The 14,908-nt window shown below is 40.6% G+C and overlaps 1 protein-coding gene and 1 non-coding gene across 18 annotated transcripts in view; one reads left to right on the forward strand and one right to left on the reverse strand.

Annotated features, from left to right (window-relative positions):
* Sgms1 (sphingomyelin synthase 1) overlaps window positions 1-14,908 on the forward strand; it is a 292,465-nt gene that overhangs the window by 138,416 nt on the left and 139,141 nt on the right. Inside the window, exon 6 of one of the 17 annotated variants that reach the window (XM_074078850.1) lies at window positions 10,861-11,076. The exons of the other annotated variants lie outside the window; for them this stretch is intronic. The gene's annotated coding sequence lies outside the window, so the exon portion shown is untranslated. The remainder of the gene's footprint in view (window positions 1-10,860; window positions 11,077-14,908) is intronic. 17 annotated transcript variants of the gene reach the window in all.
* Trnap-agg (transfer RNA proline (anticodon AGG)) lies at window positions 1,616-1,688 on the reverse strand. Its single transcript has one exon. It is a non-coding gene; the product is annotated as a tRNA-Pro (tRNA).

Genomic DNA, 14,908 nt, shown 5'->3' on the forward strand with positions numbered 1-14,908 from the left:
GAAGTGGGGTTCAGATTTCAGAAAAGCTCAATCAATGGAGAAAAGGTGAGGACAGTGACCGAGACGTCCCGTTTGTCAGTCCCAAACTTCTTGGTGGTCAGATTACAGCAAAGCCTCAGAGGGCGGAGAAGGAAGAGTGAAATGCCAAGTGCTCAGAACATCCAGTTTTAGGGAGAACAGACAGTCTTTGTTCTGCAGAGTAGCAAAGCTAACTTCAGGAACCCATCCTGTAGGGTGTGTTTTGCTGTCTGTGTCTTAGCCCAGTTCCTCCTGGCTGGCCCCAGTAATCGTGGAGACCTGGTAATGACACATCTACATTATGTGATCCTGAACTTTTCTGAAAAACAGCTGAGACCCCTCATTAAATCTTGAACCACCCGAGAAAGACTTAAAATTACATTCCCATATACCTTAATTAGGAAAATTGGAAAGTAATTTTAAAGCATTTTGATAGTTACTGAAGCAGAAAAAGTTTCCTAAATAAACCCAAAGTAATACACCTAAACTGAGGATATTATCAGAAGATCCCAATGTTTTGAACTATTTCTTTGGGTGGGTGGAAGGATAAATACCTCTAGTAACATAACTAAGGTTTTGGAGTATTATTTTGCATGCGTGTTTCTCAGTGATGTATACAAACAATGTAATATGTCAACATTTTAAGGAGTAATTTAAAATGCATTGTAATATTAGTGGATTCAAAGTCAGATGCCATATGTAGATTAGAAGTGATAATAAATGGAAATTGTTCAGAAAAAATGCCTGGTGTGTACAAGTAAAGGGTCTTGCAGTGTTTCGATGACAAATTAGCATCCTTTTGATTTACCTTTTATTTTAAATCTGCTTTCATTTGGTTTATTTAAATGTCAGGTATTCATGGATCTCCTTTTATAACTGCCTCAACTCCCCAAGTATTTTCTATTTTATTATAATTTTAGTTAATTTCTTGAAACAGAAATAACAGCAGCTGTTTGGTGATTTGGGTTAAATGATTTCTAAGATTTAATCAAAATCTCTGAATTTCACTGAGAAGCCAGAAAAAGAGTCTAAGGAAAAGACAGCTAAGATGGTCTTCAACTTTTTTTTCATGTACTATGTGAATTTAGCCTAAGCTTTATGTTTGAAAGATAGTCAGTTAGCACTAACTTTTTAATTAGTTAACCAAGAGTAGAGGGAGAAACAATCTCGTCTCAAAGGCCCTCTATGATTTGCTAAATTCCTACATTAAGTATAATTTAAGATACTGTGATAACATCTTGCTTCTGCCTTTTCAAACTGTGAAAAAACCTATGATTTTGTGCTGTTTATTTTCTGACATTCTGTCTACTCTGTAAAAGAATATTGATGTTTATATACTTACATATAAGAAATCCATGTAAGAAAATGCTATCTTGGCTACAAGGACAGCTTTGGGCCTTGGGAACTATATGTGCAAGTCTAGTAAATTAAAATCATCTGAATAGATGAGCAAAGGTTATACATCTCTATAAATGTATATAAATATAAATATATATAAAATATCCTAATATAAATGTTTGGAAGCATGTGTGTATTGTATGAGAATACAGAGTCTCCACATCCATATATATTTAGATACTAACCATCTAAATATATATGGCAGTGCTGAGGTTTGAACTCAGGGCCTCATGCTTCCTAGGCATGCACTCTACAATTTGAGCCACACCCCCAGCCCTCTCTTTGTAGCTTTTAGTGGTATTCCAGTAATAATGAAACTTTCTTTTATCATCTGTCATTTTTTAGTCTTATTGGGTGCTGGGCACCATCTAAGTGCTTTATATAATTCTGTAATTTAATTAAGTCTTCCAAGACTTACTTTTCTCAGTACTGGAGATTAAACCTCCTTCTGCACAAACACTCTACCACCTGATTCCATGCCCCATTGCTTTTCCGAAGAACTAGTAAGATACGGGTAATTGAAACTATTTCACGAAGACGAAACTGAGGTTTCCTCAGAAGTAGCTGTTTAGATTTGAATTCAGGTTTTGTTTCCAAAGCATTTTCTTCTTTTAAAAAAAATCTCAGCTGCTTTATTAAAACTGCCTCTCAAAAGGTGAATGTTCATGAAGTATACTCTTGAAAATCAGGTTTTCTGACATCCTTAGCCAACTGCATAGATGAGAGAAAAACTTAATCCAGTTAACTGGTTTAAAGTCTAAAAAATAAAGGATTGCCATTTTAAGATGATTGTTATCAAGAAAACAGAAAATGACAAGTGTTGGGGAGAACATGGAGAAACAGGAACGCTTATGGGTTTTTGGTAAGAATGTAAAATATGCAGAAAACATTATGGAGGTCCCTTGAACAATTGAAAATAGACTTGCCATGTGAACCAACAATGCAGTTTCTGGTTAAATACCCAAAAGAAGTGAAAGTAGGGTGTTTGCTCTCCTGTGTTCATAGCAGCATTATTCATAATAGCTGAGGGGTGAAAGCAGCCCAAGTGTTCATTGATATATGAGTGATACATATGCATTGGAATATTATTTGGCCTTAAAGAAGGAGGAAATTTTGATACATGCTATAACATGAATGATCCTGAAGACATGCTGTCACAAAAGGACAAATATTGTTATAAGTCCATTTATGTGAAATACCTGGGCTAGTCATTCATAGAGTCAGCCAATAGGATGGCTGGGGTAGGGGAATGAGGAGCTGTTGTTTAACAGGTACAGAATTTATGTTTGGGATGAAGACGTTCTGGTGTGATGGTGATGACTTGTTGCACACAACATGAATGTACTGAGTGCCACAGAACTACATTCTTAAACGTGGTTAAGATGATAAATTTTATGTGCATTTTGCTACATTTAGGAAAATGTAAAGGGAAAAAGAATGAAGTGATTAGCTGTGAGCTGAAGGATAAAAGGAATCCTGTCTAGTCACGTTTCATGTCAGGTTATCCCAGCACACCCACGCAGACTGATTGGGTAATCACAGGGTGGTGGACGTCACTGAGACCTTGGGTTTTAGCGCTCTGTTTCTCAACTTGCTTGCAGTCTGCTGTCTCTTCATCTTAGCAAATTCAGAGAGAGTGGGCTTCTCTTGGAAGCTGACTTCCCAGAGGGTGATAGCAACATAGTTTCACTGTGAGTGTTTTTAGCAGCAGCTTTCTCAGTCTGAGGGGGGAAAGAAAGCATAGGAGTAACGTAAACAGGTACTGAGGTTGCAGTGAAAGCTGTCACCGGAAGTCCTGTACCTTAGTTAAATGCAGTATTAGTAAGGTGAATGAATCATCTGGTCTGAACTGCTCAACTAAAGGATCTGGAGTGAATTTATATATGTATGTATGCATTCATTCAAGGTCTCACTGTGTAGCCCAGGATGATTTCGAACTCATGATTCTCCTACCTGAGCCTCTCAAGTGCCGTGATCACACCTAGCTCAGGATCTGAAATGCAATGCACATTTGCCATTTGGTTATTTTATGGGACCTCATTGGTTCCATTCAGGGAAAGTTCAACAAGATAGAACCTTGGAACTTGTGGTCAGATCTTCTACCTTTAACACTGTCATTGGCTGTATGGGTTATAATTCTTGGAAGGATGGGTCCCCATGTTCCTTGTTAGCCAACAGCTATCTGGGTTGTCATTGTTTAAGGTACTGGCAGTGTGGTGGTAAACAGAGCTCTTGCTCTAGATGGTTACAGATGGGTCTTCCTGAGACAACTTGCTGTTTCTAAGTGTGAAAAATTCAACAAAGGAGTACTGGGAGCATCTGATAGAGACTACTCTAATTTTGGAGAAGTGGGTGTGAGTAGAGCCTGAGGCCCCTAGTTAATGGTGGTCAAAGTGAGCCTTGGACTCTGGGCCTGAGCTTTTGTTGTTATTTTTCAGTGGGGGTAGGGAGGCAGAGTTAACTTAAGGCTATCCACCTTGACCCACCTTCTTAAGGCCCTTCCTGCCTGATGCTGGGTTTGGATCCCAGGGCCTAGTACATACTGGTCTATTGCTGTGCCACTGAGCCACATCCCCAGCTCCTGGCTCCTGCTTTCTACCTTCTTCCCCAACCCCCCCCCCCTTTTTTTGTGGATTGGGGTTTGAGCTCAAGGCTTTGCCCTTGCAAAGCAGATGCTCTACCATTTGAACCACACCTCCAGTCCATTTTGCTCTGGTTATTTTGGAGATGGTGGTGGTGGGGGGGTGTCTAGTGAATTATTTGCCCAGGCTGACTTTGAATTATGATCCTCCTGATCTCAGCCTCCTAAGTAGTAAAGATTACAGTTATGAGCCACTGGTGCCCGGCTCCTACTCTTTTCAAAGTCACTTTTGCTAATGGGTGAAAGGTGTAGTGGAATTTGGGAGATGGAAGAGGAGGCTGCTGCAAGTTCTCACTTAGATTGTGGTAATGATGCTAGTCGATACAATCACCTATATGCCAAAAGCTTCGTGTGTCTTGTCCTCACTGCTGCTCTGTGAGCTGAGCTGCAGGTGGTACCATGACTGATGCCATTTTGTAGACGAGAACCTCCAGGGTGAGACAGGCTCTGCAGTTTGCCTAAGATCACGCAGCTCATGATGAATGGATCTGCAGTGGTGGCTGGCTGAGGTACTAGTAGGGACCATTCGATCATCTGGGTCCTTAGGCCCAGAGGTTGATTGTCTTCAAACTGAGTATGGGAGCTATGGGGCAACTCTAACCAGCCCTGTTCCTCTTGGGATATGCAATGGCTGCTGTCCTTTATCATTCGGGCCAGCCTGAGTTCTGGGCCAGTTGGGTCGTTTCCTAGTGCAGTGTGGTGGCGGTAGTGGGGGCTGATGGGCTGAGTAAATACACAGTTTGTTGATATTTCCTGATGCAGGCAGGTCCAGCCAGGCATTTACTGGGGATAAGGAAGAGCTGTGAGCCAGCAGAGTGCCTTTTGTCTTATTTACTTTGTGCAAAACAGGGTTGTTGGCATCACAACCTGCTTGATGACACGGACATCAAGACATTTAGAGCTACTGAAGAATTACTTCATCAGAACTCAAGAACAGGCTTTTCAAATAGATTTTCTGGCCTACTCCTGCGAGTGCTTCACCCCCTCAAGTGGAGGGAAGGGGTTGGCAGAGCTGCAGAGGTGGGGAGCTGGCTCAGTGGCCTGACTGCTTGTGCTTGTCATGGCACATGCTGGGTGAGCACAGAAGGAAAACTGACAGGTGGGAACACTGCTTCCTTGTTAAAGAGAACTCATTTTAAATTTAAAAATGGGATCCATGCATATGTCTTTGAAAATTCCTGAAGCAATACAGAAAGTGAAAAGCCTCCCTTTCACCCCGTTCTCTGTGCCTTCCCCCGAGTGCTTCAGTTTTCTGCTGCATTCCTCCCTAGACGTGGTCTGTGGATACAGGCATATGTGTGATGCCTCACTATTCCAGTCTTGCTCTTTTCCCTTTGTAACTCTCGGGAATGATTCCCCATCCGTTAAACCTGAAGACCTCTTAGGTAACCACGATGACACGAGGGCTAGGTGAGGAACTTTGTGATGGTTGGAATGAGGAGGACTGTTAATGGACTTGTAAGTTTCAGAGGATCTGCAGCTGGCCCTGGCCAAAGGACAGGGTTGCTTTGTTTTTTGCCTGCATTGGGTGTCACCAGTTTGTGGGACTTTTTTTTTTCCTCCAGCTTTAAGCATGTCAACCAGTCTGGTAGGGAGGCCTCAAACATCTTAATTTCAATAGGTTTCTGCAAATACTGTTTTTAGTTTTCACCGTCTTTCCAGAGTTTCATCTTACTGGGAGGGTGTGGGGTGTGTTTAAAGAAGCTGGCACTAGATTTTGTTGTTTTGGGCTTATATTTCAGCATTTCACCTGGTGTTTAAAACCTGTACTTTGCCATCTAATCCTCTAGGCTAGTAATTATTTATAGGACTCACCTGGAAACATGCGTACTGTGCCTCATTTGTCAATGCTATTAGTATGTCTTTTTTTTTAATCAGCTTGCAGATTTGTTTTGAAAGACAATTTGCTAAAATGTCAATTAATAACGCTAATGAATAAACTCTACTCCTTTTTACTAATTGTTCTTGTCAGGCGTGATCTGAGATGGGGGTAATTACTTGAAAGTATGTATCGTGGCTTCATAGTGGGGTTTGAAGAGGCCTGGAGGGGAGCACCACTGATACTAGGCCTGCAATAATGTTTATATTAGGTAGCTTGTATTGAGCCACTACTCATCAAATCACTGTAGACTTTTTGTCTGAGTTTTATAGCTGAGAAACTGGAGAGGTAAAACTGGGCCCACAGTTGCCCAGTGGAAGAGCCAAGATTTGCTTCAAGCCCACGCCATGTTATCGTGCATTAGTCTCTCTAAGACCTCTTTGAGGTCAGTACATTTATTCCAGTTTTACCTTTGAGGAGCTTGAGGCTAAGAATTAAATGACTTAATCAGAGATCAGTAAAGGTCAGATGGCAAATGAGAAACCATATGGCCTGTAACCCAGGTTCTTAAATGTTGTTTGTGGCAGGCCTCATGTGTGGGCTCATCCCACACATTTCAGGATGTTTAGCTTCTCCAAACCCCACCCACCAAGTTCTACTAGGGACCCTAATGACTGTGCCATCTAGCACTGCCCTCAGAGTTTTCATGGCTTCCCTTAGATGCCATATTTACATTTCTTAATTTCAAAGCTTGTCTTTTAACATAATATTACATTGCCTCCCATATCAATTTTTTAATCAACAGTAATCAAACTTCATTCTTGCTCACAATTTGGAGTAGTTACTATAATTGGAATAGTTGTAAATGCAAATCATTGAAATGCAGAATCACAGATGAGAGGTAACACCTTACCCAGCAACCTGATTAATAGATTGGCATATGCAGAAGCAGACTCCACACACTTAGGCACACACAGGACAAACACCTCAAAGTAAAAACACTGATTGTCAGCTGACTGGACTCAGCGCATGGCTCTGAACTCAAGGCTGGGACCATTTCTTTTCATTACCCGTTTGCTTCAAGCAAATGTATTGGAGCTATGTTTATTTTCTAACGAGCGATTTTGACCTTTCAAAGGGAGATATTTGGAGGGTTGATGTGATTGAGTTGAAAACAGCACATCGTGGAACTTCAAAGCAAGTTTGTGGCTATTTTGGAGAAAGTATTTCAAACACAGTCTATTCCTTGAACAGCTTACTGATGCTGACAGAGCTGGCTGTCTATGTGAGACTTGTCATGTTTACCCTAGCAGGTGTTTGGGAATCAAGCTCTCTTGGAATATAAATAGATTAAAAGGCAGATTGAATAATCCTCTACATTCTAATCCTGAAGGTTCCCATGGAGGGAAAGGATTTTTGGTGAATGAAAAGTGCTGTCACTTGAGAGCATCCAGTTGTTTTGGAGAACTTGTTGAAGGTCTCTGCTGTGTGGAAGCACAGTTGTGAGTTCTGCAGGTGAATCAGTGTAGATTTTCCTGTTGGTTACAATGCTGGTATCTCCATACTCTGTATCTTCAGATTTAAAAAGGCAATCTTTATAGGAGCAGAGTTAGAGGTTATTTTTGGTAAAGGGACCATCTCTTTGCCTAACAATATCAGCATCATTTGTTTAAGGGTGTGCCTGTGGAATACAAAATGTTTTTTTGGAACAGATTTAGAAAGTTGACTCATTATGCAGGTAACATCACCAAATGATAACGCTTTTTAAAAACCATCTTTAATCTCATGAAATTTCTGGGGCTGAAATTTGTGTGATAGTTAATCACACAAAGCTCTGATAAGCCACAGAGCTTGAGGAAATTGTGACTGGTGCAGAAACGTCTTCTGCTGAAGGATGGAGGGAATTTGCAGGTGTTGGAGTGATGACCTCCAGATGCCCTCGTACAGATTTGCAGGTGTTGAGGGACGTGCATGTTGTACTGACTGTGGGAAAGAGAAGCTCATTGCAGCTGTTGACAGACCTTTCATTAGCGACTCACAAATCTTAGAGATTGTTTTGAAATTATCTAGGTTGAGACAATAAGAAAATAGCTCTCCTGTTCCTTATATGGAACGTGCTTGGGAAAAGGTTGGTTGACTTACTAACTTACTTTGTAGGCACTTGGACTCTGGAAGCTATTTTATTTCTCTTTTACCTTCATGAAAGAGAGACTACTAATATAAAAGCCTAATGTTAGGGAATTTCTTAAATAGAACAGAACAGAGCTACGGCATCTCCTGGGGTTGTTTTTTCTGATTTGTGTACATATCTGTTCCCATTGTAGTGAATGACAATAATTAATACATATGTATTTTTTGGTGTATATACATACACACAAATATGTATGTGTATATTTGGTGCTACTTGGCATTGAACTTGGGGCCTCTTGCTTGTTAGGCAGGCACTTTTTCATTTAGGCCACTCCACTAGCCCTTGTAGTGATATTTTTACTCATGAAGACAATGTAAAATTATGTTCTGGAGTTCTTATTTTAAAAATCAGGAAATATGTTGAAAATGTTAAATATATACAGAAGATTATAAACGATATTTATCTTATATATAATAGAGATGAGAAAATGTTTAGGACAGACTGTCACTGAAAACAACTTGTAAAATTGTATGCATATATGCCCTTAATTTGGTAAAACCTAACTGTGCTTACCCCACATTTACAGTGAACCTGAGTAACTCATAAAAAACAAACCAAAAGTGTCTTACTGAGGGCTAAGGTTATTTGTCATTTGCCTTGCCTTTGACCATCTTTATATTCTAAATATTCTTAGAAGAATTTTGTTTTTTACAAATGGGAGAAAAGAAAACTAGGAAAAAAAGTATAATGGATTTTACAAAGGTTTCCACTTACTAAAAGAGAATATAAAAAATGTAGCCCAGGATGTTACTTTTGTCACGTGGATAGTTGTGTCTCCGATAGGGTTATAACTAAGCCATTTGACAATTTCTGTTTTAACCCTGGATTTGTAAGAGACCTCAAGCTTTGCAGCCCATGGTTGTTACTACTTTAAATCATACAGATTTGGCATCATGGCAGTAGGTGGGTGGTTGGTGATTCTTGGGGCTGGGCTGTAGCTCAGGGGTACGAGTTCTTGTCTAGCGTGCACAAAGCCTTGGGTTTGTCCTGTCCCCTCTTGGACAGGATTTCACAGCCTCTCATCCCACTTGCTTGTCAGGCCTTCGTCATCCTTGCGTATGCCTGTCCTGCATGAAGCTTGTCTTTTGGCTGAGAAGTGCACCCAGTGGAGGGAGGGAACCCGTCTTCTAGGACATTAGTCTCCTTGGGGCTCTGAGGTACGGGAGGTCATTGAATCCCTGGACACTCGTAGTGTCCATCAGCAGGGCTCCGATCAAAGGTGATTGCAGCCAAAGAAGGTGTTTATTTTGTTTTGTTTTGTTCCCTTTTTTTTCGAGATAGGATCTCATGTACTCCAAGTTGGCCTTGAACTCACAATCCTTCTGCCTGAGTGCTGGGATTGCAGGTGTGTGCCACCATACCCTGCTTCAGAGAAGTGTTTTCAGTAGAATGTGACTGACCACTGCAGATGGGTTGGGTTAGGGGTTGGATGGATAGTCTGAAAGGAAAGAATGGAAATTGAAGAGGAGGGCAACCTCAGTTATCAAGATAGTCCCTGTGTGGTTTAGGAGTAAAGTGAAACCTTTGCTTCCCCAGACTTACAGATGTAGGGCCACAGGAGCAGTTTTAGATGTGCAGGGAGCTCAAGGGTTTTTCTGCTTGAGTAGATTGTCGTGGCCTTGGAAAATCATGAAGAGCAGGTATGGTGGTACACCCTGTAATCCCAGCACATGGGAGGCTGAGGCCAGCTTGGGCTACATAGTGAGACCCTGTCCTCTTCTCTTCCCATGTCCTCTCCTCTTCCTAACCCTACACACACACACACACCCACCCACCAAAAAAATTTAAATAACAATTCTAAATGAATTATGTAAAGAAATCCCTATTTAAAATCTCAGTAGGGGACTTGTTGCTTGCACGAATCTGTGTGAGTCTTTGTGTAAATATTTTTCCAGGCTGGGTGTAGCTTAGCTCAGTGAGAGCGCTTATGCAGGACCTGGGTCCAGTTCCTCTCAGTTAAGTGTATTTCTGTGCATCATCTTTGCTCATGTCAAGAAGAAACCCCTCTGCTGATGTCTTAGCTGAATGATAGTTCACCTCCCACTCACTGTTTCTCAAAAAGAAAAAAAAAAATGATGGACCATTTTCTTCAGCTTTTTAAAAAGATGGCAGTACTGGGGTTTGAACTCAAGGCCTCATGCAGGCTAGCATGCAGTTTACCATTTGAGTCACACTTTCAACCTTTTGTGCTTTAGTTATTTTTTGGATAGGGTCTTGTGTTTTTTGTCAGGTTCTGGCCTCAGATCACAACCCTTCTACCTATGGTCACCCACATAGCTGGGATTATAGGTATATACCACCACATCTGGTCTGGCTTATTTTCTGAGATTGGGCCTAACTTTTTTTTGCCTAAGCTGTCCTCAAACCTCAATCCTCATGATCTCTGTCTATCTTCCGAGTAGCTAGAATTATAGGTTTCTGCCACCACACCCGCCCGCTCCTCTTTGTTCTTCTCCATGTCTAGTATTTCCTTTAAAAGTCTTACTGAAGTATAAGTACAGAAGCATAAGAAGTTTACAGGTCTACAGGATCTTAAAGTTTTTGCCTACAAATAGGTGCCTTGCTTTATTACCTTAGATTTGCAACTCTTTAATTCAGAGAACTAAGGATAAGGCCGTTAGATTTGGATCAAGCCTATTTTTTTCCTTATGTAAATTGCTTGACTTTTTGGGTTGTCTTAGCTGTATTTATGGAATAGACCTGATTGTATTTTTAGCTGATTTACATATGTGTAGCATGCATGCAGTCTCCTGGGTGCATCTGACTGGATTTTATTTACACCGTGTCCATTAGGAAGCATGCATTTGCATTCATGTATGGCGTGGAATCGAAGGCTGTGCATCAGTGCTGCTGCCGTTGATGCCCATAGGAGAGGGAGGAGGTCACTTGCTCTGCTGTGAACATCAGTGCCATTCGTTACCATCTGTCTTACTCTGAATCTCACGGATCTGACCTCCAGATTCCACAGACCAGTCATTCAGAGTCTGATGGGCTACGTATTTAACTATAGTAAGTACTTTTCTAGGTGTTATGATGGAATGAATTTTAAAATGAACCATCATTGTTAACAGTAACTTTCAAGAAAACTAAAAACATGTTGCACATAGATATAAAATAAGAATATGTGCAAGATTTCATTCACCTCAGTTAATGTGGAAATTAAAGGAGAATTTGAGAAACAGGAGAAAAAAAACCCAAGAATGCTTAAATGATCAGTAGACAACAAAATTTGTTAATACAAATAGAATAACAAAGCATAATGCTGGGGGATATCTTTTTTTCTAGGCATCTCTACTGGGCAAAATTTCTTTAATCGCCATGGACGAGAATCAGTTGGAACTACTGCAAGTGAAACAGGACATGAGTTGCAGGTGGATAGCCCCCCGACTCAGAAAGTCCCCGAGCCACTCAGTGATGTCAGGACACCGCTGAAAGGGCAGGTGTTTCCAAGTCCTTTGCCCATGTCACATCCTGGACAGTTTCTCCTGGCATTATTTAAAACAGGTTTTGGAGGAAATTTATTCATTGAGTGGTTACACTTTTAACGTCCGATATAAATGTACTTTAATTTATGTTAAAACCTGAATAACCAGACTGTTGAACATAGGCACTTCAGTTCTGATGTCTCATGTTATCATGTCCTTCACCCCTCAAAGTGGAGAACTGAAAATATTCTAAGATCATAGCACCATTTCTGACCGAACCATTTCCTCTAGTGCCTCATCAAATGATAATCCCTACTTCTTAGCATCTTTAATCTAAGGGAGAAGCAGGCCATTGAATATAAACTGTATATTTTTAATGAGAAAAACAGCAAACAGTATGAGTCTAATATTCTGTGTGTAAATATGTTCTCTACACTGTACTCAAAAAATAAGTACAGTGAGATGGCTTTGGAGTAGACTGATTTTTAACAGTTTTTATGGAAAATTTGCTGGTTCTGATTTATGAATTTAATAAGATGAGAATATATCATGTGACACTCCATATGTTAACCAGAATTAACCCAAAGCTGTTCGTCCTCTTCATATGACAGGGAGCTACTGGTACAGGGGAGACGGCCTGTACTGAGATTATCCCCATAGAAGAGAACTTCGAGACCCTCTCAGAAATCAACTTAGCTTTGTAGGCAAAGGACTCTCCCAGAGGAGAGAATTCAAAATTAATAAAAATGCATTTCTTTAAAAACATGACCTCAGGCTCCTTATCAAGTGATATTAGCTGTTTTCTCCAGTTGGTTTTGAAAGAAGAAAAATAGTTATAACTAATGTCAGTAGGTCTTTCCATAAAGTAGTAGGTTGCTGTCATGAGCTGTGTTTTTGGTTGTACCAGCCAGGTGAGTTTCACTCAAGGAAGGGAGGGAGGTAAGGATGTAGTTCTGGGAATTCCAGGCTGGGAATCCTTGTTCTCGCTTCCTATGATAGACTTGGTCCATGATGCCTTATGTCCCTCTTGACCTTTGGCCCAGGCAATCTGACAAATTCCTTTAGACTTTTTTGATTTTGGTTCTTGAGGCAAAGAATCTGATTCTCCTAACTCAGTGTTTTAACCAGTAAGTATTCCCACGACATAGGCTGCAGGCCACCTTCTGAATGACTTTCTTTGGGTCAGGAGTTCCTTCAGGTTCAATCAACTATTGCTGTGTGTGGAATTGTGTCAGTTAAAAGGCAACTGGGCCTGAGTATGTGGCAGAATCTCTCAGAAAGAGGAGTAGGTGAAGAGATAACCTGAATTTTGCCTATTATAAGACCATGTTGAACAAGTCAGTTGATTCTTGGTTTAAAAAAACAACACAAAACACTCTTGTTGATCTGCCTTAGAAGTGAATTTTATATATAGACCCACACATTTTTTTCTTTTTCTTTTTCTTTTTTTTTTTTTGTGGCAGTGCTTGAGTTTGAACCTAGGGCCTTGTGTATGCTCACCACTCGTTGTTATCATTGTGCCAACTTCCCAGCCCTCTGATTTTAATGTTTCTATATTGAGCTAAACTTGGGATCTTATTAGTCCATCCTATATGCTTATTTGTTTGCTGAATTTTGCCTCTTTTAGAAACATAAGACAGGTTTTTTTACTTTATTCTTTTGCTTTGCAATGGTTATTATGGTAGCTTGGTTTGGTTTGATGATTCATGCTGAATTTTCTTTTGATTATATAATGCTACTTCAAAGTATTTTAATTAGAAAGTTCTCATTGTTCTATGAGTTCCTTTAATTTCCAGTAAATACCTAATCTTCTCTGTATCGAAAAAGAATCCAGATTCAAAAGGAAAGGGACTTATTTTAGTTTTTAAAATAGTTATAAAATTGCTGAAAATAGTTATAAAATTGCTGGGCTGTGTACACTATGTTTGGGATTTTGCACAGTCTTTCCTTCTGGAATGTTCTGACTTGACAAGTTACGGAGGTAATGTTAACTGTTTCAAGCAGAGGCTGCTTGGCCTACAGTAGATTAGACAGTGCAGAGAACTATTTTTAAAGGACTAACCATTTTTAATCCTGCTTTGGTTAAAAAAATTGGTAATAAAATGAAAATATGGAAGGGACATTAACTGTCAAATGAAATGTGAGAGGTAATTACCAATTTATTGAGTGCATATATAATATTTTGAGAAAAAATTTACTGGGTCAAAGACTGATATGAATGATTCCTCCATCATTATGAATTGCTTTTTGTAAGGCAGTTGGTGGGCCTGGAGTAAGAGTGACGTGGGGTACAAAATGGGGAGGGCAGTACAGGGATTGTAGGAGCTTGCACGTGGCAGTGAAATGCATTTCTTGATGTAATAATCCAGTGTTGACAATAGTGACTGAATGTGGCTGGGCGTGGTGACTCGGGCCCGTAACCCCACACATGGGAGGCAGAAGACAGAGGATTGTGAGCTTGAGGACAGCATGGGCTACAGAATCAAAAAACTTAAAAAAAAATAGTGACTCAACGTGGTAAGTAAAGGTGGTTCTTTCCAGTGAAGTGAGAGGACAGATGTGTAGTTTTTACTGGCTGCTGGCCAGTGTCCATTGCACTGTAAGCACAGAGCTAGTGTGGCCCTTCCCTCAAGAAGCTGTGATTCGATATGAGGAAGATTATTTTTAACACATCTCTGGTAGGGATTTACAAACTACCAAAACTGTTCCCATTAAGCAGAGGCAAGGGTCTTGCTGGTGTGTCCCTTAATGAGGAGACCGTGAAGTTGGAAAAGTACTTCAATTCATGAATTGTACAGCAAAAGTTGTAGGAAGCCCAGAGATGGATGGCCATTTTGCAGAAGGGCAGAGAAGGATTGAGATTCATCTTCGGGTAGGGTATCAGGATTTGAAGGCTTAATGTGGACAAATGACAGGGATCCTGTTCTTGTGCCATTACCTGATCTGGCTCCCATCAGCGAACCATGAAAGGGTGTTTCCCAGGCTCACAGGCTTGTGTCACAGGTCAAGTGAGATACAGAAAATGGCTAGGAATTGTCTGACCTCTTCCAGGGAAGTGGTTGTGTCGTTTCCATTCATGTCAGTTCATCACTCTGTGTGTGTGTGTGTGTGTGTGTGTGTGTGTGTGTGTGTCTGTGTGTGTGTGAGTGTGTGTGTGTGTGAGACAGGACCTAAGCACTGGTTGGCACTGGTTTTCCTCTCTGCTGAACTGAGTTCCTTCAGAGAAGCCAAGTTGTCATCGCTGTGTAACTCCACCTGGAGGCCCAGTAAATGTTTGCCAAGCAAGAGGTTAAAGTACCTTTTCATTCCTCAGTGCCTGGTCACTCTTGGTGGGAAGGAGAGAGGACCCATTGTTTGCTTTGAGGTCATACTCAAAACTGGATTTGTTTTCAGGCTTTTACCAGTTTTTCTTTGTT

This window comes from Castor canadensis, chromosome 7 (assembly GCF_047511655.1).
Source record: "Castor canadensis chromosome 7, mCasCan1.hap1v2, whole genome shotgun sequence".
Lineage (NCBI taxonomy): Eukaryota > Metazoa > Chordata > Mammalia > Rodentia > Castoridae > Castor > Castor canadensis.